Source organism: Phocoena phocoena, chromosome 16 (genome assembly GCF_963924675.1).
Source record: "Phocoena phocoena chromosome 16, mPhoPho1.1, whole genome shotgun sequence".
In the NCBI taxonomy this organism is placed as follows: Eukaryota; Metazoa; Chordata; class Mammalia; order Artiodactyla; family Phocoenidae; genus Phocoena; species Phocoena phocoena.
In genome coordinates, this window is record NC_089234.1 from 54,619,775 (window position 1) to 54,647,407 (window position 27,633).

Here is a 27,633-nt window from a genome sequence, read left to right on the forward strand (position 1 = left end):
ACAGCCAACGGGGGCCGAGCATTCCCCGCCCCACACAGCCCAGCGGGGAATCCCTGCTCCCTTCTGGAGAGGGCAGCCTAGAGAGCTTCCACCACCATCCGAGGACCAGGGAGGACGCAGAGGGCAACCGAGAGAGGTCCGGGGGCCTGGGTTAGCACCTGCCACCTAGAGATGTGGGCGAGGCTACTTGCCCCTCCGGGGAACAGCAGAGTCCTACGCCCCTGGCCTAGCAGAGGGTGCTAGTTTTGCCTATGGGGCAGCCAAGCCTGGACTGGTGAGGTAAGAGTTGGTGGGCATACGCCTCAGTCCCTCGGCCTCACAGACGGCCCCCGGGGGAATGAGCTAGATAACTCTTCATTAATACGTGCTTAATTTGCTTGTCTGTATTTACTCTCTTGTTCCCTGTGTTCCCACCGTGCTCCTAGGTTGGGGTCACTTCCCAGATAAACTACTTGCTCCCAAATCCTAGTCTTAGGGACTGCTCCTGGCAGCCCAGCTACAGAGAAATGTGTGGCTGGGTCACTCCGTGGCTGGGGGCTGGGAGGGCCCTGTGGCTGGGAGATGCTGTCTCCATGGCCTCCTGGCTCCAGTGTCGCCTGGCTTTTCCTCAACGTGGCTGCCTCACCCCCATGCCAAGGTGTGGGAGAAGTCAGGACCTTCTGCTGGCCGTCTGGATCATACAGTGACCTTCGGCTCCCAGGACATTAAGCATCTTCCTCCACAGGAGGACCAGGTAGGTGGGAAAAAATGAAACTGCTTTAGGCTAGCTTCAGGAGGGGCGGGAGGGGGTTCTCCCACGCCTCCTGTGAAATGGGTGTGCCGGCTTTGTACTTAGAGAGAACGCCGTCGAGGGACCGGGGAAAAGCGGCTGAGTCATCAGTTCCTAATGACACTAGCAGGCAGCATCTGTGAGCCCTCTGGGGCTTCGTTTCAGGAGGAGGGGGTGATTTCCTTGCTGGTGCTCCAATATCAGAGTCCACATCTCCACCTCCCTGAAGTGTGTCATGCTCTGGCTTTTCACAGGAAAACTGCCTAATGCCATGGCAAAAGCAAGGTAATAAAATATTCATCTGCTGAGGCCAGAGGACGGAACTGATCGTTTCTTCCAGGAGAAGCAGAGTCCTAAATTAAAGACATGCACAGAGCCAGACAAACGCACATGCCCGACCAGCAGACATTCCCAGGCACGTGTCGGAACAACACAGCCTCGCATATACAAGAAAGCATATGCCTAAATACTCACACGTGGGCACATGGGCCCCGGTCACACACCTATGCAGCACACAAAACTGTTGAGGACACATGGATGCCATGTGTGAACGCATGCATGAACACTGCATGTACCCGTGAACTCCCACCCTGTATGCTCACCCACCACATGTCTACTCCCCCAACGTGGCAATGAAAAATGATGTCTTAGCTGGTGTATTGGGGGCAGAAGAGCCCATCACCGGGCCCTGACTTTGGAACAATAGTAGCCTGTCTGGCTATCCTGGGGAAACTGGGCTTTGTCAGGCAGAAAGCAAATACTGTGCAGGGGGAAGTGTGACTCAGAGGTGAGTTACACAACTCCATTCTGCCTGTGTGCTCTGCCCAGGAGGGGGAGGAGGAGGAAGGCTTGCAAATGTGAACTCTGAAAGGGCTGCTGCACTTCTGGAAGCTTCCACATGTCATGTCACTTGTCCAGGCTAGTGGAGGCAGAGGCTCCCTGAGGGCAGAGTGAGTAGCTACTACACTGTCACGACCTCAGAGCCAGACCCTCCGCACTGACCCCCTCCTGCTCATCCGGCCTGCTTCCCAGGGCTCCAGCATGCCTCCAAAGAGAGAACGTTAGCCCCTTGGCTCATGAGGTAGGCGCGTATGTTGACCTGGGTCTGCAAAGGTGATTCTGCCTTCTGATTGTTCTAGAAGCTCTGATGGAGCAGCTCCTGATGAAAGATTCCAGACCTAAGAGTTTTGAAATGACCCCAGTTCACAGACCTCGTGACAGAACGGCAATGTCCCAGTTCCTTTGGATGCTGTGTTTTTCCTTATATCCATTCTGCAAAGATCCACTGAACTTCTACCAGGACCTAGGGCCTGGGGTGACAGAGCTGGCTGCCCTAAGGATCTCATAGGCTATGAGGCAAGCAGACAAAGGCCGAGGGATTATTGCTATTTGCTTTTGGAGGAGGGGACTCTACTGACTCTAGAAGATTTACAAGTTGTCCAGATTAAGAAGTAGATATGTGTTTGAGTGGGTGGGAAGTAGGCAGGGCAAGGGGTGGAGGATGGAGAGGAAGCAGATTTAAATTCTGGGCAGAAAAGCAGCATTCAAAAAAAAAAAAAACCAGCTTTCTACAAAGGCAGTATTAGGCCAGGGGCTGGCAAACCACAGCTTATAGGCCAATTCCAGCTTACTTCCTGTTTTTGTTAATAAAGTTTTATTGGCACACAGCCACGGTCATTCATTTATGTATTATCACTGGCTGCTTTTGAGCAACAATGGCAGAGTTGACTAGTCACAGCACGGCCCTCAAAGCCTAAAATATTTACCATCTGAGCCCTTATGGAAAAAAATTTGCCAGCTTCTCTTCTAGATCTATCCTTTAATTCTGGAACCCATAAGTCTAGAATCCAGCATGGTTTTCTAGAGCTCCCTGTGAGAGTAACATTTGTGTAGGGATTTAGACGTTTACAGTGAGCTTTTGCATCCATTATCCCATTTAATCCTTCAACAAGCCTGTGTGAGGTTAATGGTAATTTTATCCCAGTTTTGCAGATGAAAAAACTAAGACAAAGGGAAATAAAGAGACTTGCTGAAGACCACATGGCTGGGAGATAGCCGAGTCCAGGGCAGCCTGATTCTAACATTCCATGGTCTTTCCACCACATTAACCTACAGATGTTTCTCTGTCACACATTCCACCACTGAGCTGTCCTCCCTGACAAGCCATTTCCCTCCTCCTTCCTAATATCTCTGCTGCCACCAAGGAAGGCTTTTGTCCATTGTGCTGCCTTAGTGGGAGAGAGGGTTCGGAGGAGAATCGAATTTCCTTTCTGCATCTGTTTGCGGAGCCTGGTGCACCCTGGGATACTAACGAACAGTGACAGATGAACTTCAGTTGGCTGGCGCGGGTGAAGAGCCACTGGACCAGGTAATTCCAATCCACCTCCTCAGAACTCAATCCAGGAGGGATCCCGGGGTGGAGTGTGGCCCTTGCTCCTGGGGCTGAGAGGGTGCTGAGAAAAGGCTGTGAGACCCCGGCTGGGTCCCTCCAGGAGGAGTGGGCACCCTGATAGACCCCCCTCAGAGCACAGGGCTGCAGCACTGTTTTTCAATTTATTTTCACAGGAGCTGCTCTTAGTAGAATTACATTCCATTTATTAGATACAAGGACCTAAGATGTGGCTGAATTGTATCAGGTGAATTCGGAAGGTCCACCCCTGCCACACACACACCACACACACACTCTCTCTCTTTCTCTCTCTCTCTCTCTCTCTCTCTCTCACACACACACACACACACACACACACACACACACACACACACACACCACATTTCCTGCAGCTCCGCGCTGCTGCTGACTGGGGCTCTGCATGCTGTGGGTAACACATTTAGCTCGATAAAATATAATATACGACGGGATCATATTTAACAAGGAAAACAGGGCCCGAATGGACAGAGGAGCAGTGTGGCTGGGTTACCATGGAAACCCTGGGTTCAGAATTTCCTGACTCCTAGGAGATTACATTTTCAACCTTAATGCTATATTAACATAAGCTTTGGCACTTAATGTCTCTGTTTCTCCCCCGCCCCCCTCCCCCTTGCTTACAGGCAAAAGAAAGCATCATCAGAGATGAGCCGGGGAGGAGGAGAGAGGCTTCACTTCATGAAAGCCTGAACGGCATCCAGCAGAAACCCGCTGCAGCACCCTGACGACGTGCTCTGCAGTTTTCAGAGTGTGTTGCATCCATTATCTCCCGTGACCTGCAGACAGGCTCGAGAAGCAGACTGATGTGAGGTCACCAAGCCCCGCACGTGCGGCCCCTCAAATGCCTCTCGCGTCCGTTCCTTCTTCTCCGTTGCTCCGCCACTGCCCTTTGTATATCTCTTGGGGATATTGCAATAGCCTCTCATGGTCTCGTGCTCCCAGCCCGTGCCCTCTCGTCCGCTCTTGCCGTCTGAGTGATCTTTTTGTACCGCAAATTTTTTCATCCTGCGGTTGGTTTCGTAGCCTCCAACAGCCCCACAAGCTATAGACTAAAGTCTCAACTCCCGTGCATTCAAGGACTGCTACCTCTCTCTACAAGCCCCTTTCCTTGGAGTTTCCACCATAGCCCCACCGTCCAGTCTTTGGAGGTGATGCTGTGATTTCTGAACACACCAAGTTCTTCCAGGGGCCGTGCCTCTGCTTGGGTCATGAGCTCAGGCTGGACCTCTGGCCTCTCTCATCCTGCTGACCAGCTCTTATGCTTCTTTAACACCAGCTCAGCGTCACTCACTTCAGGGGTCCCCTGCCCACCTGGCTGCCAGTGTTACCAGAGGGCTTATACCGAAGACTGTTGTATTTCTCACCACCTGATGGTCCCCTGGGTCCTTCCCGCACCAGCCTCCTCCACCACGCTGGGAGCTCGTCAGGCCTACGAGTCATGCCCCCTCACTGCCTTATGCCCTCCACCCAGCGTGGTTCTGGCACCCTGTAGGGACTCAACTGACACTGGAGAAATCGAGTTTACAGGTGAGAACGCTGAGCCTCAGAGTGGTCAGATGGGTCGAATGCCACTTGTCTGGGAAGCAGCCCACTTGGTGTCCCTCTCCTGTCATTACCCCTCCCTGCCCCTCTGCCTGCTCTGGCATCTCCGCACCATCTACAGAGCACTAACCACCTCTGTTTCTAGGGCTACACCTGTCTTTCCTCTGCAAAACCCTCACTTCCTTCCTCATGTTTTCTCCACCAGCTGCCCAAGAGCCTTGGACCAGCAGGGCCATTGGAAAGCCGAGGCCTGGAAGAATGAGGCCCACAGATCACCGGAGACACTTTGATTCATGGAAAAACCCGTGACTCTTCCTTCCCAGGAGATTCACCATTCTTCCAAAAAATGAGGTTCTCAAAGGTTTCAAGTTTTACAGTAAGGATCCAGGGAGCCATAGTGAAGACCAGAATCTGTATTCCCACAAGCTGGGACATTACTTGGAATAAGGATCTTGGCAGACGTAATTATCGTAAGAATCTTGAGACGAGCTTATCCTGGAGGAGGGTGGACCCTCAATCCAATGGCAGGTGTCCTTACCAGAGACAGAAAGGAGAAGACGTACAGACACATGAGAGAAGGCCTCGTGAAGATTCCCGTGAAGACAAAGACAGAGGTTGGAGTGAGGGTCCATAAGCCAAAGGATGCCAGGGATTGCTGACGATCACAGAAGCTAGGAGAGGGACCTAGAATGGATTTTCTCTCAGAGCTTCCAGAAGGAACCAAATCCTGCTGACACTTCTGGCCTCTAGAACTGTCAGAGAATAAAGTTCTCTTACTTCAAGCCACCCGACTGTTGTCATTTGTTACCTAGGCAGCCCTAGGAAGTGAATACAACTGTACAGTGTAAGAATACAGGGGAAGCCCACCAAGGCCGTAAGGGACCAACAGGTCAGGGGGCCCTTGGTCCTTACCGTCATGTGTGGGTTCCCCACTCTCCTTCTCACCCTGGCAGCTCTCAGCCCCTCGGTCTCTCTGCTCTGACTTCCAGCTGCCACCAGCCCACCAATTCCCCCTCCTCTGTGTACCTCCGTCTCAGGCCCACACGCGGGGGCTTTGCTTTGCTGGAGGCTCTCTGCAGCCTGAGCTGCGTCCGTCTGCTTGTTGGTCTTTCCATGTTTTACATATACCGACCAGCCAACTCTCTCACTACATTCAAAGTATCCAAGAGAGGTGATCTGGTGGTTTAGCTCACCACGTGATCTCCAAAGGGCAAAGCTTTCACCCCAGGCCACCTCACAGGCAGCGGCCCTCTGCCCTGCTCCTTCAGCTGCGGCTAGGGAGGCCGGCCATGTGTTCCCATCTGCGTAGCGAGGCTCCAGGAGGGCAGGACAGATGACTGGAGATAGGTTGGTGGCACCTTCACTGCTGAGACTGAACTTCCTATAGCACTGAATAATATGCAATAGGGAGAGGAAAGGGAAGAGGCACTTTTTTCAGATGTAAGAAGGAAAGTGTCATCAACAGAAGCTTTTGAAAAGTCAACACTGCAACCCGCTTGCCTCCCTCACTGGAGGATGCACTGCTCAGAAGAGTTCAGTGCTCTGGGTCGGTGTGACAGCAGCTGGTGATGGAAGGGGTGGGCAGGGAGAGGCTGGGCAGGAGGAGCGGGCTGCCGGGGACCTGGCCCAGCTGGGGGTCAGCCTGTATGCCCTGGGTGTTTGCAGAGGGTCTGCGACGATGGCTGTAGTGCGTTGGGCTGTTTTACTATAATCCTACTCCCTGAATGCTTCCTGTGTGCAGCCCTGTGGTGAAGACACAGTCCAGAAGTCCTCTCATTCTCTCTCCCTCAGGCCCCAGGAGTAGGTGTCGGGGTTGAGTTGTACAGCTCAGAGACCACAGGTGTGAACGCCCAAGGTCACAGGATACGTAAGTGATGGAGTCAGGATTTGAGCTCAGTCAGAGGGGGCTAGACACGCGGCGGCCAAACGTAGTATGGAGAGGATCCTGGGGGGCAGGAAAAATAGCTATAAAGGATGTTATGGGGACAACTGGTGACATCTGAATATGGAATCCAGATCAGAAAATAGTTTTGTATGGATGTTAAATTCCTGATTTTCATAACTATACTATGGAAATGTAGGAGAAGTTTTTGTTCCTAAGAAATACACACTTAGCGTTTAAGAATAATAGGGAACAGTGTCCCCATCTTCAATAGATGGGGGTGGGGTGGGGAGGGAGAGAGAGAGAGAGAATAATAAAGTGACTGAGACAAATGTGGCAACTGGAGAACCTGGTGGGGGATGTGCAGGGGATCCCTGACTCTTCTTGCCACTCTATGCATTTAAAGCTATGTCAAAATTAAAATTGTAAAACAGAAAACTCCAAAGTCCTGGCTTTTTAAATTTTGTTAAAGCTGCTCTATTGAGGTATACTTTCCATATGATGAATTGCCTGCATTTAAACGCGGTGATAAGCTTGACATACGTAGACACCCATGACGCCGTCACCACCACCAAGAAAATGAACACACCCATCACCCTGAAAAGCCCCCTCCTGTTCCTTTGTCACAATTCCCTACCAGCCCTTCTCAGCCCCAGCCCAGCCCCAGGGAACAGTTTACTATAGGTTGGTTTGCATTTCCTAGAATTTTATATAAATAGTAGTAGTAGTATGTACTCTTTTTTGCCTGGCTTCTCTCACTCATATTTGCTTTGAGATTCATCCATGTTATAGCATGCATTGACGGTTCATTCCTTTTTAGGGCTGAGTAGTATTTCATCTGATGAATATACTACAGTTGGTTTACACATTCCCATGTTGATGGACACTCGGGTTGTTTCCAGTTTTTGGCAGTCATGAATCAAGCTTCCATGATTTGCGTACAGGTCTTTGTGTGGACGTTGCTTTCATTTCAGCAGAATGCCTAGATCATATGGTAGGTATGTGTTAACTGTTTAAGAAACTTCCCAAAGTGGCTTTCCAAAGTGGCTCTACCCCCAGAAGCGTGAGAGGGTTCCAGTTTCTCCATGGACTGACTTGGCATTTCCAGTCTTTTTCATTAGAGCCCTTCCAACGGCCTTGCAGTGATGTCTCATTGTGCTTTTCACTGGCATTTTCCTAATGACCAGCAGTGTTGATGGTATCACCCTGCCGTTCCCTTTCCTGCTTCTCTGGGGCGCTGTGCGCTTCTGGGTGAAGAGGCATATGCAGTGAGCCTGGGAAGCTCAGGGACTGACCCTGCAGCTTAGAGGTGAACACTCAAGTCCCCAACAGAGAACGCGCAAGTGGACGGGCCCAGGATGAAGACTGGAGGGCCACGTGAGGGCCCAGGGCACTTGCAGACCAAGGTATGGGCCCCGTGGCTCCGACTGGCAGAGACAACCCTTCGGACAGGGTGTCCGCTGGCTCAGCAGCCAATCCTGGAGCTTTCCCATAGGTCTTCAGTACGTAGGATGCATCAGGTCCTAACCCTCAGACTGGATTTGTTTGCTTAACAATCGAAGTTCCTCCCCAGTGTTCAGTTCTGGGACCAGTATAAGTCTTTGATGGGCTCCGGTTCTTGGCAGCTTTCGGAGTAGTTGACAAAATGCCAAAACTCTTCACGGATGATCTTGGAGGCCCTTCTTGATCGAGTTCCTAAATTTAGTTTCTCCCACCCCATCCTTCCACACCCACCCGAGCCCGTGTTCCAGATCTTACAAACGTCCCAGTGTCCCAGACTTGCCAGCTCCTTCCCGCCTCCCTGCCTTAATCTTCCCATGTGCTCTCCCTCTCTTGGACGATGGAGACTTTCTCAGCCAGCCGCAACACCAAGCCTCCCTTGTCGCCCTCCTCGCCCTCACAGGAAGCCTTTATCAGGGTCGGCGCTGTCTGAACTTGCATCCGTACGCAGTTTACGGGGGCTTCGGGGGGCTGTGAGCTCCTGAAGGGTAGGACGCTGTTGCACAGCCCCCATCTTAACACGGAAGGTTCCTAGTCAGCTAGTCCCCAGCGGAATCCAGGGCATCTCTGTGCTACACCTTCCCCTCGTGCATGTGGGAACTAGGACTTGTCACTGCCACCACCTCACGTGGCTCACAAATCACTCCAAATGCCGGAAGTGGCACCTGCCACGTTCTGAAAAGTTAAGTGCCTTTGCCACCTTGCCCACCATTACCTGGAACAGCCATTATCCTCGCGTGAACACATAGCCCAGGAGTTTAAACACTAAAACCAATTAGTTTCTCGGGGTGCATCACCTTAAACACGCCAAACTCGAGATGTGAGCTGGTCCTAGAAGCCTTCCTTCCTCCTTCCTTCATTTTTTTCTTTTTCTTGTTCTGGCAGCACTAACCCATCCGTACTTCCACGACAGATCTATTCCCACTAGAAATGCCATGAAACCTTTCAAATAAAATATTTAACGTGTGGATCTGGTAATTTTATGTTACGAGTTATGAGATCTTTATTTAGGTCCCACCTTTTATTAAACCTCCGGGTTCTTCTTTGGTCTCTAATGACATTACGTTGCATCAGAACTAGACGGTTTTTTACAGGGGTTTGTATTATTTGTTGTGACTCGGTAATGCTAATGTTTAAATTTTGAGTCCTTTTACCGCTGATTAAACCTCTAAAGACTACAGCAGAATTTCCGCTTTGCTGCTAGAAGAAAAGAAAACAGCGCGGTTTGTACTGAGGAGATCACTTGAAGAACGTGCGGGAAGGTTGCTGCATTTATGAATAAAGCGAGGCATTATCATTTTTAATAGGAATTCAGCAGCTAGAGGGAGAAGTCGGGCAACGCTGTGATCAGTGCAAAGGAAAACAATCTAACAATTTTAATTAACTGTATTTTAATAGCTTTAGTTATAATTGAATAATTTAAATACCAAGGGAAACAGTTAAATCTCCTAAAAGCCTTTTTTTATTTACATTTTAAATACAGTTCACGGTGAAGAGATGATAGTGTGTGTGCTGGGGAAACACCGGGATGACTCCAGCAGCTGGGCAAGCCTGCAAGAGGTAGGATGGAGCCCGAGTGGTCCTGGGCCGGGGGTTGGCATGCCCTGCAGAGATGGCCCCCAGAAAGGACCAGGGGCAGAAGTGAGCAGGGAGGTCTTTCCTGCCGCCCAGGGCCTGCAGCACGTCTGGTGTCACAACCCCCCGGCTAGTGGGGCCTAGAGTGAATCTTGATATTCATTCAACGTTCAGGCGATATTTATTGCGTGCCTACAGTAACAACCACCACGGCAGTAATAAAATAGTAGAAATAACAGCTGAAACTTACTGAGAGCTTCCTGAATGTCTGGGGCTGGCAATAATGGCAAGTGAGAGAGACAGAGGTGGTCCCTACCCTCCTGGAGTCTTTCAACTTGAGGGAGAGACAGACAATAAACAAGTGAATTACCAAATAAACAAGATAACTATGAATTCTGATAAGAAGCCTAAAGGAAACGAAACAGGATGTTAAAATAGAGGATACTAGGATGGTGGGGATAATTTAGATAAGGTGGGCTGAGATGGTCCTTCCCTGGAGTTGATACGTAAGTAAAGACTTTGAGAAGATCGGGGTAGGGGCTGGTACCAAAGCCCAAGGCAGTCAGAGCTTTCCTGCCAGATAGAGCAGCATATGCAAAGGGCCTGGGGTAGGGAAAGACTTTTAGAGCGTTCAAGAGGAATTGTAAGGAATCGGCAGTAGCTAGACCATTGGGAGGAGAGGAAGGTGACGCAAGGTGGGGTGAAGAACTGGCCAGGGCACATGGCACAGGCAATCACTGGAAGGTTTAAGCAGTGGAATGATGACATTCGATTAGTGATTCTAAAAAATCTCATTGCTGTTTTCCTAAGCCTTGTGCTGGGGTGTGACCTCCTCCCTCCCTCACTCCTGTGGGCCTGCCCAGGCACTACAACCGGGCCCTTCCCTGGACTGTGGTTGCAAAGAGAGTCCCCCACCACCCATATTCTACCCCACTTCTGCACTGTGCCTGTAGCCCTGCCCCTCAGTCAGCCCCTGTGTCAGCATTCCTAATACTGCAGCTCCCAAACACACCCCATCTAAGAGCTGTCTTTATTCCACCTCCCTCGCTGACGGGAGCCCAATGTGGAACTGAACAGACTCCTCCCAACTGCTGCCAACCCCAAAACCATGGAGCTGTGGCCCCCCCAAACTCCCCAAATCACCACTAGCTGAAGATTCCTGCTACTGCATGGCCACCCTTGGCTGGGGCCACTGTGTATAAACAACAGCTAGCCCTTTGGAAGACCAGCCACTGCCCACTCAAGGCCCCTACCTTTCTTCTCACCAGCCTGCTGAGAAAGCCCCCTCATGCCCTGCAGCCAAGTCCTTCTGGGGCATGAGCATTTCCATCAGTGCTAACAAGGAATCCTGGGCCAGGAAAACATCTGCCATCCGCAGAGACGGGACACTGGGAGATGGTGAGATGTACTCTGCGGGGAGTGGCCGGGGTCACAGCAGAGGCTGCTAATGGACAGTGTTTTGGGGTTGCCATCCCCTTCCATTAAGAGCTGGGCACTCCCGCAGCTCCAGGCCATCCTACATGCCAGTGCCCTCTCCTGCTGGGGGAAAGCTGGGCTGGTTCACTAATGGGACCCCCAGCCAGCTCAGAGAACAGCAGGGGAAAGTCCCTGGCCGAGCAATCCATTTCTTCCTCCCGGGAACCTCACTAGCTTCTCTGAGGGCTCGATGCAGGAGGGACCAGCTCAGACTCCAGGCAAAAGCAGCAGGCTGCCCTGATAGGTCTGGATCATGAGTTTATTCACGAAATGATGCAGAGAGTATTCATGCTGGAGGGGAGGGGGCAGGCTGTGTGGGGTGACGAAGAGCTGTGTGGACATGGAGCCAAGCAGGACTGAGCATAATAGTGAGAACAAAATCACGCGTGTGCTGAGTGTGGATGGCACTCTTTATACGCTCATTCCAGCCTCGGGGTGCAGCACCCCTTGAACTGAGCCCCATCATCCCTGCTTCACAAAGAGGAAATGAACAGCAGAAGGTGTGGCAAATTGTGGAAGTCACCCAGCTAGTGGATGGATGGAGGACCTGCTGGGCTGTGCCCTTGTTCTTAACCGCGATGCTGTCAGCTCGCTCTGATCCCGGCCCTGGTCGGACACTCGCCGGCCGGGGTCGCCCAGCAGCGTGGTCCACACCACGCTCTTCCCCATCCGCCCTACAAACAGTTATCCAGTGTCTCCTCTGTGCCTCTCGTCGATCTCATATACAGAAGAAACTGATGCTGGGAGACATGAGTTCCTACAGAAATGCACACAGTTATTCATGTCCTGAAACGTGAGCTACGGTCTACAAAGCCCCAATGTCTCCCCCACTCAGGGATGCTCTTTAGTGATGGCTGCTGCGGTGGGCTTGGGTGCTGGCCCTCCTGGTTCACGGCAGGGCTGCTGGGCTCTGTCCAGAACAGGTCCACAGCCCAGAGATCACGACCTGGCGGCGGTGTCTCACACGCCACACGGCTGAGGGGTGCCCAGACGGGTGACCCAGCAGGGACAGCCCAAGGAGCCCTTCTTTGCTCCAGGGTCCTGGAGTACCAGGTTGAACACAGAGCATGACCATGTCCTGCTCCAGCCCCCCATGCAAAGGGGCTGTCCCTTGGAGGAGCCCCTGTCCTGCACTAAGTAAAGCTGAAGGAGGGAAGGGGAGAGCTGGCCTGGGCAGAGGGGCCAGGAGGAGAAGGAAGACCCAGATCAGTGGATGGCAAAGCCGGGGGCGGGGTCAGCAGTATGGGACTCTCGTGATCTGTCCTGGGTGTCCAGGTCTCCCCCCGCAGGAAAGGAGGACTTTCTCCTCCAGCTGCTGGGAAGGTTTTCAGCTGAGAGGGTTCCATGGTCAGCCCTCTCTAGGAGTCAGCTGACTGAAGAGAGTTGCACTGTCAAGGTCACACCCCCAACCCCAGCAGCCCACGGCCACTGACTGCCACGTGGAGGTGGAGAGACCCAGCCCTTACGCCTAAACGCAGGACCGCTGTGGAAAGCCGCCAGCTTCAGCGCTCTCCCATGGGGCAGCTGAGGGCTTGCCCTGACTTCATTGCAGCCTGATTCTCCCTCGGTCCATGCCTGCTTTCTGCCCTTCTTCCACAGGTGTGGATCCCAGGAACATCCCACACTAATCACCTGCTCAGAGCCTGCTTCCCAGGGGGCCCAACATGCAACAGCCACTGGCCTAAATGTAACACACGTTCAGTGAATCTGCATCTAGTCCTGTCATGGACCAGACATACGCGGGCACCGGGGACAGGTGTACAGACGGAACATCTTGTGTGGGCTCCCGTCCGTGGGCTCTCTGTCTGGGGAACCAGACGGGTAAGCACATCTTAGTGTAAAGTGTGTTGGGTGCCGTCACAGGGGTTTGCACCTGGAGGGTCTATCCAGGGCCACTCGAGTTTCCCTGCGCGCATTCCCAGTGTCCTAGAATTGAAAGGTAGGAAGAGGCCAGCCTCCCTCTGAGGCTTGACTCCCCCCGCCCCCACCCCCGCCCCCGTAGTCGGCCTGCCTGGCCTCGCACACACATCTTCAGTGACAGGAGCTTCTGGGTCCCGAGAAGCTCTGCGTAAGTGCAATGTGCTTATGCAGAGTCTGTCCATGCCTCCCCACACTGGTTTTGCTCTCGCCCTGAGGACTTCCAGGAAAACTCCATTCTGGGGATGCTGAGTGAATCAGGGACTTCCTGGCAGGGTAGGAGAGGCCCAGCACACACAGCAGGAGGGAGGGACTCCAGGCTGCACAGGTCCACAGAGAAGAGTGTCTCCTGCTGGTGGGCGTGTGCGCTGCGTCTCCCGCCTGAGCCTGGTTTCCCCTCCAGCCTTGGAGTGTGTTCTCCCATTCAGAGCAAGCGCTCCGAGGATAAAGCGTCATCTGGGAAATGCTGCAGGCCTTCTCAGTGCCTGGATCGCTCCAGTGTGCACCGGGAACCACGAGAGCAGAGCAGAGCATGAAGCATCTCCCCAAACTTCTTCTTCTTTTCCTTTGTTTCTTTTGCAGGACATCTCTCAGGGCCAATGTTGTAGAGAACATGCTTTGAAGAAATGCTGCCTTTAGAAATTTCCAGAGCCACTCCTGTTCTTACTTCAAAGGGAAGGAGGAATTCCATCCCGGTGGAGGCTCGCAGCAGAATTGGGGCTGGGGGAGGCAGTGGTATCAGCGAGTGGAGGAGAGGGGGGCGGGCAAGAAGCAGGGTGCCCCCTGTGTCACCTTCCCCAGAGCTGGGGGCGACCGCGAGAGGCTGCCTGGTGGGCCACGGCGAGAAGCCTGGGGAGGCTTGGGTGGCATCCACGAGTCCCCGTCTCTGACAAACACCGTGCTGCAGGCTGACAAAACAAACGCAAGTGCGTACCGGCTGTCCTACTCTCTGCCAGTTCAGATACTCAGACACCAGGCTCTGGCTTCCATCCTCCCTGACATCTGAATCATGGCAAGGCAGGAGGCAGGGCCCAGCCGGCTCCGGAGCAGGGAAATGATAAACAGATGTCAGAGGACAAAGGGGCAGGATGTGCTGGGAGGTTTGTGGCACATCAGGCCTGCTTGCAACAGCCCTTCTCCCTGGGGAACGAAGAGGGCGGCGAGGGCACGACACAGAGAAACCGGTGGCAGAGGGGTTAAAGCCACCGGCTTTGAAGCCTCGCAGGCTGGGCATGATCCCGGCTCCACCACTCGCTCACCGTGTGACCTTGGATGAGTTGTTTAACCTCATGTGTCAAGTAGGGAAAATAATCGTTCTTCACTCAGAGCGTGGCTTTGGGTGGATTAAATAAGATGATGCATGAAAAGGACTTAGCGGGATGCCTGGCACACCCCCCTCAACAAATTTAGTTGTTAACGCTGCTGCTGCTTGGGAAATGGGTCCTGCAAAATGAAACGTTTATTTATCCAGCAAGTACAGACTGTGCTCTGCTTGGTGCCAGGTGCCAGGGCAAAACCCCAGATGGGCCCTGACCCTGGCTTTACAGAGCTGATGGGCAGGGAGAGACTGTGCTAAGAAGCCACTGTTGGCCGCAAAGTGACATCTAGACCCAGAACCCTCTGGGCGGTTCCTAAAATGAGAAGGCTGTGAAAGCGGCAGTGTGCAGGAAGCACTGAACCGTGTCAGGGCCTGGCAGCGTCATCAGCTAGTGGCAGTGTCCTCCCCCGAGCTGCCTCTGTCAGGTAGGCTCTTACTCAGCCTTCAAAGTCCAGCCCAAATGGCCCTTTTCCAGGCAGCCTTTCCCCAACAGCCAGAGCCCTCCTAGCACTTGACGCATGTCTTGACTGTGGCCCTTGCCAACTTCTGGTGGTGCAAATGTTTATTCTTTACTTGGCTGTGTCTCTTTTTCGACTAGTGGGTACGTGTGGGTAGGAAATATTCGGGGAGCGGTAGGTACATAGTGATGCTTAGTGCTGTGACTTCTGGAATCAATCACATGTGGGTTGATATCCTTGGATGCACCAGATTTTGTGACCTTGGGTGAATTAACATCTCTAAGTGTCTGTCCCTTTATCTATAAAACCGAGCAAAACATATAGAACTCCTGGAGCTGTTATGAGGCTAAAAAAGAGACACTAGCCACAAAGGGCTCAGCACAGAGCCTGACGCAGAGGAATCACTGGGAACACTCATTAGCATGATTGTGTTTCCATCTTTGTGTCCATCTAGACTTACCCCGATACTTGGCCCATTGTAGGTGCTCCACAAGTGGCTATCAAATGGTTAGTTCTGCAGAGCACGGATTCTCAATAGCCAGTTTCTTTCCCATCTGAACTGTTTTTGTGCAGAGGAAATATCAAGGTGTATGATGTCAAGGCAGTTAAGTAATGCAGCCAGCTGTGTAAACATCTGGAAGTAGTAGAGACACAGCCCCAGAGCAAAAGCAGGGATCAGTGTGTCCAGACGTCTCGATGAGGCTTCTAAACTGTAACCTGCGAGGAGCCAGCTAGGAGAGGCAGGCAGTGCTCTGATCAGAAATTCGAGCGTGCATTCTTTCCTCTTCAGGCTCTGAGGGCCAAGGAGGACAAGAAAGAAGGCCACTGTGCCTGGTGTGACTTTGTAAAGTGGATGTGAGGTTTAGGAAAATGCTGCTAATGACATGTTAGCAGCAGCTGGAAACAACTTGTCAGATTCACAGGGATTGCCTCTTCTCACTCTTTCCCCCATGGCAGGGAGTGGACGTGGCCATGCCCTGAGTCCAGATCCCCCAGAGCAAAGGGGTGGGTTTGCAAGTCTGGAGTATAGGGCTCCAGACTGGGAATCCCTGACCTGCTTTCTCCTTAGAAGTGACGATTCATGACCCAGAGAGACCACTGGGGAAAGGTTCTGCAGGAACTTCTAGCCCAATGTTCAAGCTCTCGACAAAGGGATTGAAGCTCAGAGAGGGATGCTACACAGCCAAGGTCACACAGCTGTGAAGGGAAAGATTCAGAACTAGAGGCCAAGCTTCCTGGCTCCAACTCCATGCTGGTTTCCCCATGACCCGGTTTCCCTCTCTCATTATTTAAAATGATTTTACTATCATTTACTGTTTCTTTTTTATATCTAATTACAAAAGTAACATTGTAAGAAATGTGGAAAACACTCAGAAGCACAAAATAAAATTGTTAACAAAATCTCTGGCTGGATCTAATCACTGGTTCTCTGTCTACAAGCGCACACACACACACACAGTGTCCAGCTCCTTTGGTAAACTTTCTCTCTTTTCTTTACAATCCCTTGACAGATGTGGTCTGTGGTTTCCTGGGACCAGATATTGTAACCTGCATGTTCAGAACACAGGGCAATGGGGGAACCTGGATTCTGTTTGTCCCTCGTGAACTATGGAGTCTCCTCCGAACCTCCTTTTTCTCGTCTATAAAATGGCTTATCACATATACCTTAGAGTAAGTCAAGTAAGAGCAAAGATATGCAATTGCTTTTATAAAATATAAAGCACGTTGTTCAAACAATGAATGAACCGTGATGGTGGCAATGGCTAGTGCTTGGGGAGGGTGGAGCTGGACTCTGTTGCAGGCCACCCGGGGCTCACTTCCTGCCCAGCCCCTCTCCCACTCCACCCCCATGACAGCCCCCCAAATGAGGCCCCCACTCCAGAACCCTCCAAGGCTGGATGAACAGGCTGGGTGGGCACTAGAGGCGGCCATGGGGAGCAGGATGGCCCTGCAGGGGAGACAGGCAGCTCTCCCGCCTCGGATGCCCTTCCTTTGCTGGACCCCAAAGGCTGCCATGTTTATCTCTCAGATGCACGAAACCAAACATCTTGGGGTAGTAAACGCTGTCCAGCCAATACTCCAACGATTTCTCCTACAATTTCCCCACAGTCTCTTCACCCTGAGTGGGGGGGATTTTCATACCTATTTTCATACCAGCCGGGGAAACGGAGGCCTTTGGCACACGTTACAGAAATGTTTGCCTTTGAAAAGGAAGCTCTCAAGAGCCCCAGGGAACCGAGATGGAGCTTCGGCGGCTATGTCTGTGCTGTTGCTAGTTAGGGGACTGCAGGGTCCTGGGGGGGTCCCGTCTTCCTCAATCCTGTGGCAGGCATGTGGGGCCTGGAACTGGACTTTATTGTCAACTGCCTCTCCTCCTCGTCTGCTGGGGCGGGACAGAGATGGATGACACGCAGTCATTCCCCTGGGCACCAGCAGAGAGACCAGGAACAGAGGCTGGCACTGGTTCACACCAGCTGAGCACAAAGGTGGTCCAGCCTCGGGATTCCTCCGATGCCCATCTCTGTGGGTCACCACACCGGCCCTCAGCCGGCGGGCTGGTATAGGTGCCTGAGAACAGGAAGTTGTGGCCTACCCTCAGGACAGTCCTGGCATGTGCTGGCCGCATCTCATTCAGCATCTCAACTGAATCTGGACTTCAGGGGACAGAGGTGCGTGGGTGTAGGCGCCGTTAGGAGGGGAACTCTCCCCCTGAAGTCCCCTTGTCTTAGTGACAGCCTCCTCCTTGTATGTTACACAGGCAGATCCCAGTTCCAGCTTTACCCCCTTATACCCTGACAGAGAGCTTGGACAGATGTCTGAACCCTCTTTGCACCCTAATTTGCTTATCTGAAAAGTGGGCACGATAACAAGGCCCACTTTGCCTCCCCGACGGAAACAAATGAAGGACTATTTAAAACTCTGTTTAAGTGTACAGGGCTTTTACCACGGGACTGACCGGAGATGTCTTCTGGCTGAAATTGCAGGGGACCCGAGGGCCCAGGGTGAAGAATCCAACAGTGACACCACCCCCAACCTCATGGATGGCAGTCTTGGCTTTACCCAAGAGAAACTCAGAATCGGCACCGCCAGGGAGCCAGGTCCAGACCTGGTCCCACCGCTCCATCCCACTGAGAGCATCCCTACCGAGAGCGTGTGTTCTCTGCATGCACCTCCTGCTTCTGGCACGGCCTGCTGTCTCCCGGGGCTTCCTGGCACCGCTCCACGGGCCCCATCAGCTTTGGGCTCAAGGAGTGCGCGAGTCTTCATCTCCCCGTGACCTCTCCCTGTGGAAGGTGCCTTTGAATTTGGCCAGTCCACGTGGGCCATGGCTGGGGAGGTCTGCAGGTGGCAGGGGGCTTTGGAACCCATGTTCAGCGTAAGCTACTGAGCTCAGTGTGCCCAGGTCAGCCCGGGGAGGAATCCTCTGGCCCAGGCATTGTTATCGTCTCTGTCAGAAAACAGGTGGTTCTAAACACCCAGCTCTGGGGAACTGATGGAATCCTAACCCTGGCCCTTTAATGGGCCTTGTCGAGCAGACTCTGATGCAGCGGTGATAAGGAAGGCCTCGCTGCTGGGGACAGCACCGGGAACCAGCCAACAGCTCCTATTTTCTGTCCTCCCGGCATTCAGTGGCGTTCAGTGGCTTCCATTTATCAGGTGGATGTAATCTCCTCACATAGAGGCCAATCCTGCTCTTGCTGGAGTTCCTTACAATAACTGCCTCCCCAGGAGGCAAAGGGGCATTTCCTTTCCCAGCAAGAGATGCCATCTGCATATAGGTTTGCACGAAGCCACTTACTTCCGGTGACAGAGGCTGCTGGTTGCTTTCCACGACATCCATTCTCCCTCTTCTCCTTGACAACAACATGTATTCAGGGCAGCAATGGCTCCAGCTAAAGTACTACTATTTCCAGCTTTCCCTGGGGCTGAAGGGGACCATGTACTGACTAGGTTCTGACCAGTGAGGCGTAAGCAGAAGTCGTATGGTAACTTTGGGAAGTCTCTTAAAAGGCATAGGGCACATCCTACTCCTTCCTTTTCTAGAATGGGGATGTGATGCCTGGAGCTGCAGCACCTTTTGTGGGTCTCAAGGTAACCTACACAATAGGAGCCAGGTGCTAGGCTCCTATCATGGGTCAGCAATATTGAAGATTTAGTCCTTCATGCATAGGAAATACTATACCAACCCCAGACTGCCTGCCTATGGACTTCTTTATAGAAAATCTAATAAGCTACCATTCTGCTTAAAGCACTATGATGGGTTTTCTGTCACATACTGCTAAATCTAATCCTAACAGATACCCTTTGACTCCAAAGTCTGACAACACCACATTGCTTTCTTCACTTACTAATTCTCTGAGGTATTTTTTTTAGTCACTCAGCAAACATTCTCTGTGCTGGGCAGTGTGCTGGGTGTTAAGAGCCTAGAGATGAATGAAACCTAGCCTTATGCTTCCCAAGAGCCCCCAGTGCAGATGTGACTCTCCCCTGCTCAACAGTGGAGAGTCAGTGGCTCCCCTTTGCCTTGGGCACCATGCGACGCAGAGCCCCCTGCCCCTCCTCCCTCCGTGCGGGACCACTTGGCTGGTGGTGTAGCCTAGAAGTGAGAGCAAGGGCTGTGGAGTCAGACGTTCCTGGGCTGAGATCGGATACTGCCTGTCACTAGCTGTGGGGCCCTGACACGATCCTAGAAGGCGCTCACCTGTTTCCTCACCCTCACACAAGACTAGAGAATTTGGTGAAATAACGTGTGCATGACACACAGCACAATTCTCTATACAGGTGTCTCCCACTATCCAAAAGTAGAGTGCTCCTATATCCTGTGAAACCTTTCATAAGCCGAAATGGCATAGAGTAAAGAAGCAGTTACCTTAGGACACCTCTTGCTAACGGACGCACAGAATAGATGGAGATGAAGCACAGATGCTCACAGACACAGTTCAAAGCTATGGCAGCTCGATGCTGAGATGCTGAGTGTAGTTTTGGGGAAGGAGTAGGGCAGTGCCACTCTTGCTGCCCAGGGTGCCTGCTGCCTCTGTAATGGCTCAGCTCCCTGCAATACAATTGCTGAACGCTACTGGTGCTTTTCGCCTTTTCTCATAAAAGCTAAAATCCTCTCTGAATTTCTTTTGTGAAAGTAGGTACTAACGTAGGTCTTTCGCAAAGTGAAGTGATGTAAAGCAAACTTTTGAAAAGTGGGGCATACCTGTAATCCATAATATTTTTGTTGTCACTCTTCATTTAATTCACCCTGTCACTTCATGATGGCCGTTTCTGAAGCAGTTGCTTTGTTCCACTGCTACAGCCTCCCCAGTGTCCCCTCCTCCCCCTCTTTCCCCAGAGGCCCATCTCCCCACTTTGCCTGATGCCTAGGCTCTCGGAACCCTGAGCCCACCTGCCTCGGTCTTCCCAGTGTTCACAGAGGCTGAGGTCAGTGCCTCCCTAGCCAGCCCATTCTTGCTTAATCCCACTTGCCCCACTTCATGGGTATTGCTTTTTATGGGCTGAGGTCCACGGGAGTCAAGACCATGCCCTTGTTTGTTTCTTTCTCTTCAGTAGTAACTGGTACTTAGAAAATGCTTGCTGACTGCATGGAGGGATGGATGGATACAGATAGATAAACAGATTAGTGAGTGGATAAATGCACTGAAGAGCTGGCCATAGTCAGTGAGGTAAGCACTGCAACAATGAATGTACAAAGTGCTATGGGAAGAAGAGGGCGTTCTAGCTCATCTAGGTAAGGGAGAGGGGAGGGGCAGGACATCTGTGCTGAATCTCAGTGGGTGGGTGGGAGTCTCCAGGGTGGGCGGGGGCCTTTATGTGGGCATTTACCCGTACAAAGTCATACAGTGAACGGGGTGACCTGTGATTTGTTGCACTAATCCCAAAGGCTGGGCGCTTTCCACAGAAATCAAGCCTGAAAGTCCCAATGTCCCTTCTTAAGACTCTAACCCATAGATAGGACTAGAACATGCCCCAGTCCTTCCCCTTGGATGAACACTCATGAAATGTTATCGGGAAGAGGCCGAAGGCTGGTTTCAGGGCCACTGAGAAGGAGGAGGGAATCACCTTGAACATGGCAAATGTCCTGGGGTCAGACATGCATGACCTCTGAGCCCCTCCCAATGACCAAGGGAAGATAGTAGCTCACTGCTCTGATGCAGGTGTGGAAATCGGGGCTAGGAGCTTTAAGTCACCTTCCCCATCAGAGCCTGGAACCTTGGATTTGGGGGCCAAGGGCCCCCCTCCTTCAGGTTCCCCCCGCTCCCTGGGGCATTACAGGGGCAGCCAGAGAGACTCACTCCAGAGCCAGCTGGGTGGGAGAGGGTCCTGGTAGTAGAATGGGAGGGGCAGCTGGCTGCAGCAAGAAAACTAGCACACGTGCTGGTGAGCGTAAGGGGAAGTGTTTGAATGGTTCCATTCACTCACCCATTCACTCCTTCACTTATTCATCCATCATCCAGTCATTCAAACACATTTTTCAATTGCCTTTTAGGTACTAGGCACTATTCTCGATGCCATGGGGAACAAAACAGGCAGGATCTCTATGTCCTGGAGTGTATGTTACAGAGTGGGGAGACAGAAAACAAATTACATGAGCCAAATGACAGCAGGGGGAGACCAGTGAAAGGGAAAAGACTAAGTGTGGTATAGGCTAGGGTGGCTAAATGTAGACGGGGCCAGGGAAGTCTCAAGGAGATAAGGATGCTGAGCTGGAAAGGTTTGGGGGGAGAATTCCAGGCAGAGGGCCCAGAGGGCTGGACTGGTATCGGAGTTGGGCTCCCGGAATGAATGCCCAGGGGAGCCACCACCCGGGGCCAGAGGAGCACGGGGTCCAGAGAGCTGTGTTAGAGACAGCTGGTGAGAAATCGCCCACCACCCAGCACTGGCCTCTGTGGAGAGGCTGGCTGGGGGCATGTGGCTGAGACATGGAGGTCTGAGTGGGACCTCCTATTTCGGTCACCCTGACAACCAAAATTTGGTATGGATATTTGCTCCACTGCGCCCAGGGAGAGAGAAAGTTAGCAGGCTCGGTGGGGGCAGACCCTGGCTCAAACCACTCACCACAGCAGAGGCCATGGTTTGCCTCCCCCTTCTCTGCTTGGTAATGCGACCCCCAACTTTTCTCAGGGCACCCGGCCACCACATGAAAGGCCACATTCCCCAGCCTCCCTTGATGCTTAATGAAGATCTCGTCAACGAGATGTAAGTGGAAGTGTGGTGTGGCCACTTCCAGGACCTTCCTGAAAAGACAGTGAGGTCCCGGCCCTTTGCTTCCTCTTTGACCTGGCGTTCTCTTCTCCCTTCCTGTAAGCTGGTGTCTGGGCATGTTGGCTGGCATGGTACCAGTCTTCTGGGACCTTGAAGTGGTCTTAGGAGTGGAGACCACACACGGTAGAGCCACAGGACGGGAGGAGCACTGATGGAAAGACACCCGTGGCATGAACTCCAGACTTCCCGCAACCCAACTGTGACTCAAAAGAGAAATAAGCGTCTATCTTATGAAGGGGCTAATACTGTATCTAATAATAGCCTTGCTTGATCAGCAAAACTTCACAGCTACCCAGGGAGGAAAGGCACATACCAGTTCACGCCAGCCCCAAGGACACAGGGTATGGGGTGCCCAGGATGGAGGGATGGCTGGTCTCGAGGGACCACAGCCTCCCTCAGTCCCTGTGCAGCAAGAGTTGCACAAGAGGCCAGGTGGAGATGTGGATCCTTTATCACGGTGAGTACACGGAAGTCTGAGATATCATGCTACCATGGTGGGACGTTCAGCTATTATGGTAGCTTGTGGGTACTGACAAGGATTCTCTCTTTGACCAAATCTCAGCCGGGCTCCCCTGAGTCCTCTTGTGGAGTACACCTTAACCTTGGACTATAAAGACCTGAACAGACGCTAACATAGCTTCTAACAGCTCAGGGCCACATCCCTAGGATTGATGCTGGCCCCTCTTAAAGTGTCTGAATGGGAAAACTCAAGGCTGCCGAAAGAACTGACTGTTCCAGCCGTCACCTGAAGAGAGGGCCCACCTCCCAGCCCCCACGGGATGGGAGGAGACTAATCTCCATAAGGCCAGTAAGCCAACCCTGAGGGTTTCATGTGGACCAACACCTCCTTCCCGCTTTTTGTAATTCTTTACTTCTCTGCCTCTCCTGAGCTCCCTGCTCACCCCCCCTCCCTATTTCCTGGTTCTCCCTTTAAAACGCCCAGTCACCTCTGTACAGAAATGAGCTCCGTTCACCCTGGACTTTTCTCCCTCTTGCGATGGTTATCACTGATTAAAATCTGTCCTGGCCACACGAACTAGTGTCTGGCTCTGCTTATCTTTAGCAGTGCCAAACAGAGACTAGAGGACCATGGGTTCATCTGTCGGACCTGGGGCTCTGGGTGGTGGCTCTGCACGCCCAGTCAGTGTTGGTGTAGCCGCTGGGCCACGGCTGTGCGTGTGGTGGTGAGGTGGGTGTGGCGGGCTTTGGCTGGCTCCCTGCCGAGTCCAGACACTCCCAGGTGTGGTCACAGAGCAGGGACTTGGCCCTGAGGAAGGGTTTTCTAGGAAGGCCCGGCACACTCACATTTGTCACACCGCGTGCCCTGATAGTACCACTCCATGAAGGTGAAAGGCTGAACTGCTGGGTGGGTATCGTTCCGTTGCCAGAGGGGAGGTTTCTCGCTGGAGAGATGGCGTGACCCCCGCAGCTCCTTCCCGCTAAGGGCGTGACCCCCATCCTCCTGCCCCTGTTTGCTCTGTCTGGCCTAACACTCCAGCAACTCCCACTCCAGGCTCTGTTTTTCTTTACTTTGCTGTAAATGTCAAAAATGTCAGTTTCATAAAAAGTCAGTTGGAGGTCTTTTTGACCTCTAGAGCTGGAAGAGGGCACCAGCATCTAACCCTCCAGATCTGGGTTTTACTGCTCTGATGACCCCACAGTGGAATTTCCAGGGCAGTTCTGATCTCCTAATTCAAAAAGCCCATTGCACTCAATGTTTGGGCGTCCCAGAGCGCTCTCCTGCTTGCTGCGGACACACAGGATCAGCGCAGGTCTCTGTGTCTCCATCAGCGTGTTCCTCTTGTGGAGTCGCTGGATGTGGCTAACTGAATAGCAGGGAGCCACCCCTTCTGACCACCATCAGGGGTGTGAAAGCATCACGCCGCACAGTGTGTGCTGGCTGGTCGGCTCCCTCCTCTTCCCACGGTCCTGACCTCCCGGCATCATTCAGCTGTCACCCAGCTGGGAGGAGAGGAGACAGGGGGCGGAGCCGGGTTTCTCCGCTTCCTCCACAAGATCGACATATTGACCTAGAGGATTGTTGGCACTTGGGTAGGGGTGGCCGTCCTGTGGCATTGTGGGGTGTTTGGCAGCACCCCTGGCCTCTGCCCACTAGAGGCCTGCAGCACTCGCCTCCCCTAGCTGTGACCCAGAATGTCTCTAGACTTTGCCCAACATCCATCCCCGGGAGGCAAAACGGCCTGGGGTTGAGAACCCCTGATCCAGGGAGAGAAAACAGAGCAAGAGGAGGTGAGACCAACCCACACCTCACCCCTTCCTCTCCAGCTGAAGGAGGACGTGCAGTCTGGCGGTGAAGGGCATGGTCTTTGGAGCTCTCTGCCCTCGCCCACAGCCTGTCTCCAGCACATATTAGCCGTGTGTGTGTCCGTTGCTGTGTGCCCATAAAGTGACTTAATCTCTCTGTGCCTCGTTTCTTCACCTAGGAGTGGGGACTCCCTGGTAGTGGCCCCAGCACGCTCTGTGATAGTGGGGGGTGCTTGGTGGGCACTGTACCAGCTTAGACGTAGAGGAGTATCTCTCCTAGGGAGGCTGTGCCTTGTATTCTTATACTCTGTGCCTCGGGATCAGGGTCTCCATCTTCACGATCTAGTCCTTGTACCCCTCTCCAGGGTCCTCTCTCACCAGCCCTTCTCCCCCAAGTGAACCACTCACAGCTCATGGGAGGCACTGAGCTCGCTCTTCCAGCCGCAGCCCTGCTCTTGGTGTCTGCCCCCCGGCCAGGATTTCAGAGTCCCTTTCATCTCCTTCCTTACCCAGCCTACCCCTACTCAGGTTTCAGGAGCCACTTCCTCCAGGACTTCCTCCTGCCCTCCCAAGATAGGGTTAATTGCCTCTCTTAGCTTTTCCCCTTGCCCCTCATCCCCCCAACTAGCTCCTAGGTCAAGGGTTTGTAGGCAGGTATTTGTTGGGGGAAATGGTCTCAGGGCGGAGGGACTGGAAAGAGTGGAACAGGAAAGGAGAAGCCAGGAATGTTTCATTGAGCTGGTTACAGCTCTGAGCAACCTTCAGAAAAGTGCCTGAGAATTCTGATAGAATTGATAGAACACAGGAGTGTTTCTCCTGCAGCTTGCGTCCCCCATTGGTTGAGCTGCCCCAGGGGGTGTTGACCCCTCACTTACGTGTGCCTGTGTGGCTGGGCAGCTCACAGGTGCCCCAGTGGGTGGTGGCAGAGGCTCTGGGACAGGATGCAGGGGGCCTTAAAACAGCTGAGGCTTGGTGTTGTCAGGTCACATCTAAAGGCAGCCAATTGTTGTAGCAGTGGCCAGAGAGATAGGTGGGCCAAGGTGTGGGACGGGGCATGAACACACACGATACGTGTGCCTCTTCAGTCTCCTCCACTCCCCATCCCTCCCCTCCCCTGCTTACCCCGCCCCTCCACTCACCCCCTTGTACTACAATCCTCCATCTGTCTGCCTTGCCCCCTGGGAGATTGTGACTCTTGTGAGGCTGCAGAGCGAGAGCTGACACTTAAGACCCAAGAAGAGACTTCAGTGCCCAGGGCAGTGTCAGAAGACACCAGTTCTTGGGAATTCCCTGACGGCCCAGTGGTTAGGACTCCACACTTTCAATGCTGAGGGCATGGGTTCAATCCCTGGTTGGGGAACTAAGATTCCGCAAGTCACGCAGTGTGGCCAAAAAAAAAAAGAAGAAACCAGTTCTTAACACCCAGACCTTTAGGGGTGGCTGAAGCCTTTGAGAGCATCTTCCCAAAGATTCTGTTTCATAGACACAAGTACTGAGACTCTGCCTGAACCTCACAGCGCCAGGGTTTGGGCACCCATCCTGACTCCTGGTCCAGTCTTTTGTCTCCTGTAGACACTATATATTGTGAGGCCAAGGACTGTTCTTAAAGAGATTTTGCAGATTGTTTTAGGTTGCATTTTCCCAAAAGTGGATGCTGATTCAAGGACATGGATGCCAGCGGTTTATCAGGGAGGTGATCTTGGGAGGCAGACATGATGGAGCAGGGAGAATGAGGTTAAGAAGGGGGAAAGCCATGGTTCAGGGGATTCAGTGAGGTCACTGCCATCGGCAGCAGGGCCCAGTTTCATCAAGGCTTCTGAGAAGCATAGAGGATGCCTCCGATCTATCCAAAGGAAAGCTGAGAAGCTGGGGCGTTTATCCACTGGCCACAAGCCCTGTTGATTTGAGGGTTGCCCCTGGGGACAGGAATTCCCTGCTCTTCTCTGTGTGCAGGTTGAGTGATCCCTGACAATGCTGGACAGAGGGACAGAATATAGAGAGTTGCTTGGCCGTCCTCGAGGGGACAACGCTGGCGGTGGAGGGTGAGTCTGAGCATGCACAGGACTGCTCACGGGGCTGAAATCAAAGCTGGGTCTGTGGGATGTGATGCAGGCCCCTGGTGTCTGTTGCGTGCCTGGGGTCAGGTACGAGCTTCACAGCCTATGCAAGAATTTTTACTAGGGGTCTCTCTAGTTGGACGTGGTGGATTGTTCTGGGTTCCTTACCTAAACTTTGGAAATCTGGTGTCACAGACACCCCGGCATTGCATGATGTTGGGGCCTGTCTGCTATGCCACGCCACTCTCTAATCAAAGCTTCCTGCATGCTCTGAGTTTGAGAAGGGCCATCAGACAGACAGCTTTGGAAACAAGCAGCAGAAAACAGCTCAGGCTAACCCAGCCAACAGTGGATTTGCTGGAAGGATCTCGAGGACTCAATCACTTGGAAAGCTGAAAATGCACCAGAACCAAGAAAGGTGGACTTGGTTTGGGTCAGTACCTGCTCAGTGGCTGGATGAGTAGAGACTTAGTTACTATCTCATGAGATTCTAGACAGTAGAAAAGAACTAGTTCCTCAAAAGGAAATTGGCAAAAAGTTAAACATAAAGTTACTATATGACCCAGCAATTCCACTCCTAGGTATATACCCAAGAGAAATGTAGACATATATACACAAAGAAACTTGTATACACGTGATCACAGCAGCACTATTCACAGTAGCCGAAAAGTGGAAACAACCTAAATGGTCATTAACTGATAAGTGGATAAATAAAATGGGATGTATTCATACCAAGGAATATTATTTGGTCATAAAAGGGAATGAAGTACTGATACGTGTTACAATATGGATGAACCTTGAAAATATGCTAAGCAAAGGAAGCCAGACACAAAATACCACATGCCGTATGAGTCCATTCATATGAAAGCCCAGAATGGGCAAATCTATAGAGACAGAAAGTAGATTAATGGTTTCCGAGGGCTAGAAGGGATGTTGAGATTGCGGGCGTCACCGTTAAGGGTCCAGGGTTTCTTTTTGGGGGTGATTAAAAGTTTTTAAAACGGATTATAGTGATGTTGCAGACCTCTAAATGTACCAGAAACCATTGAGTTGTACACTTGAAGTGGGTGAATTGTCTGGCTGGTGAATTATATCTCAATCAAGCTGCTTAAAAATGAAAGGAGGCCTGAGTCTCTTGTGTGAGTGGGACACCTGTGCTCATTCACGGCTCTGCTCA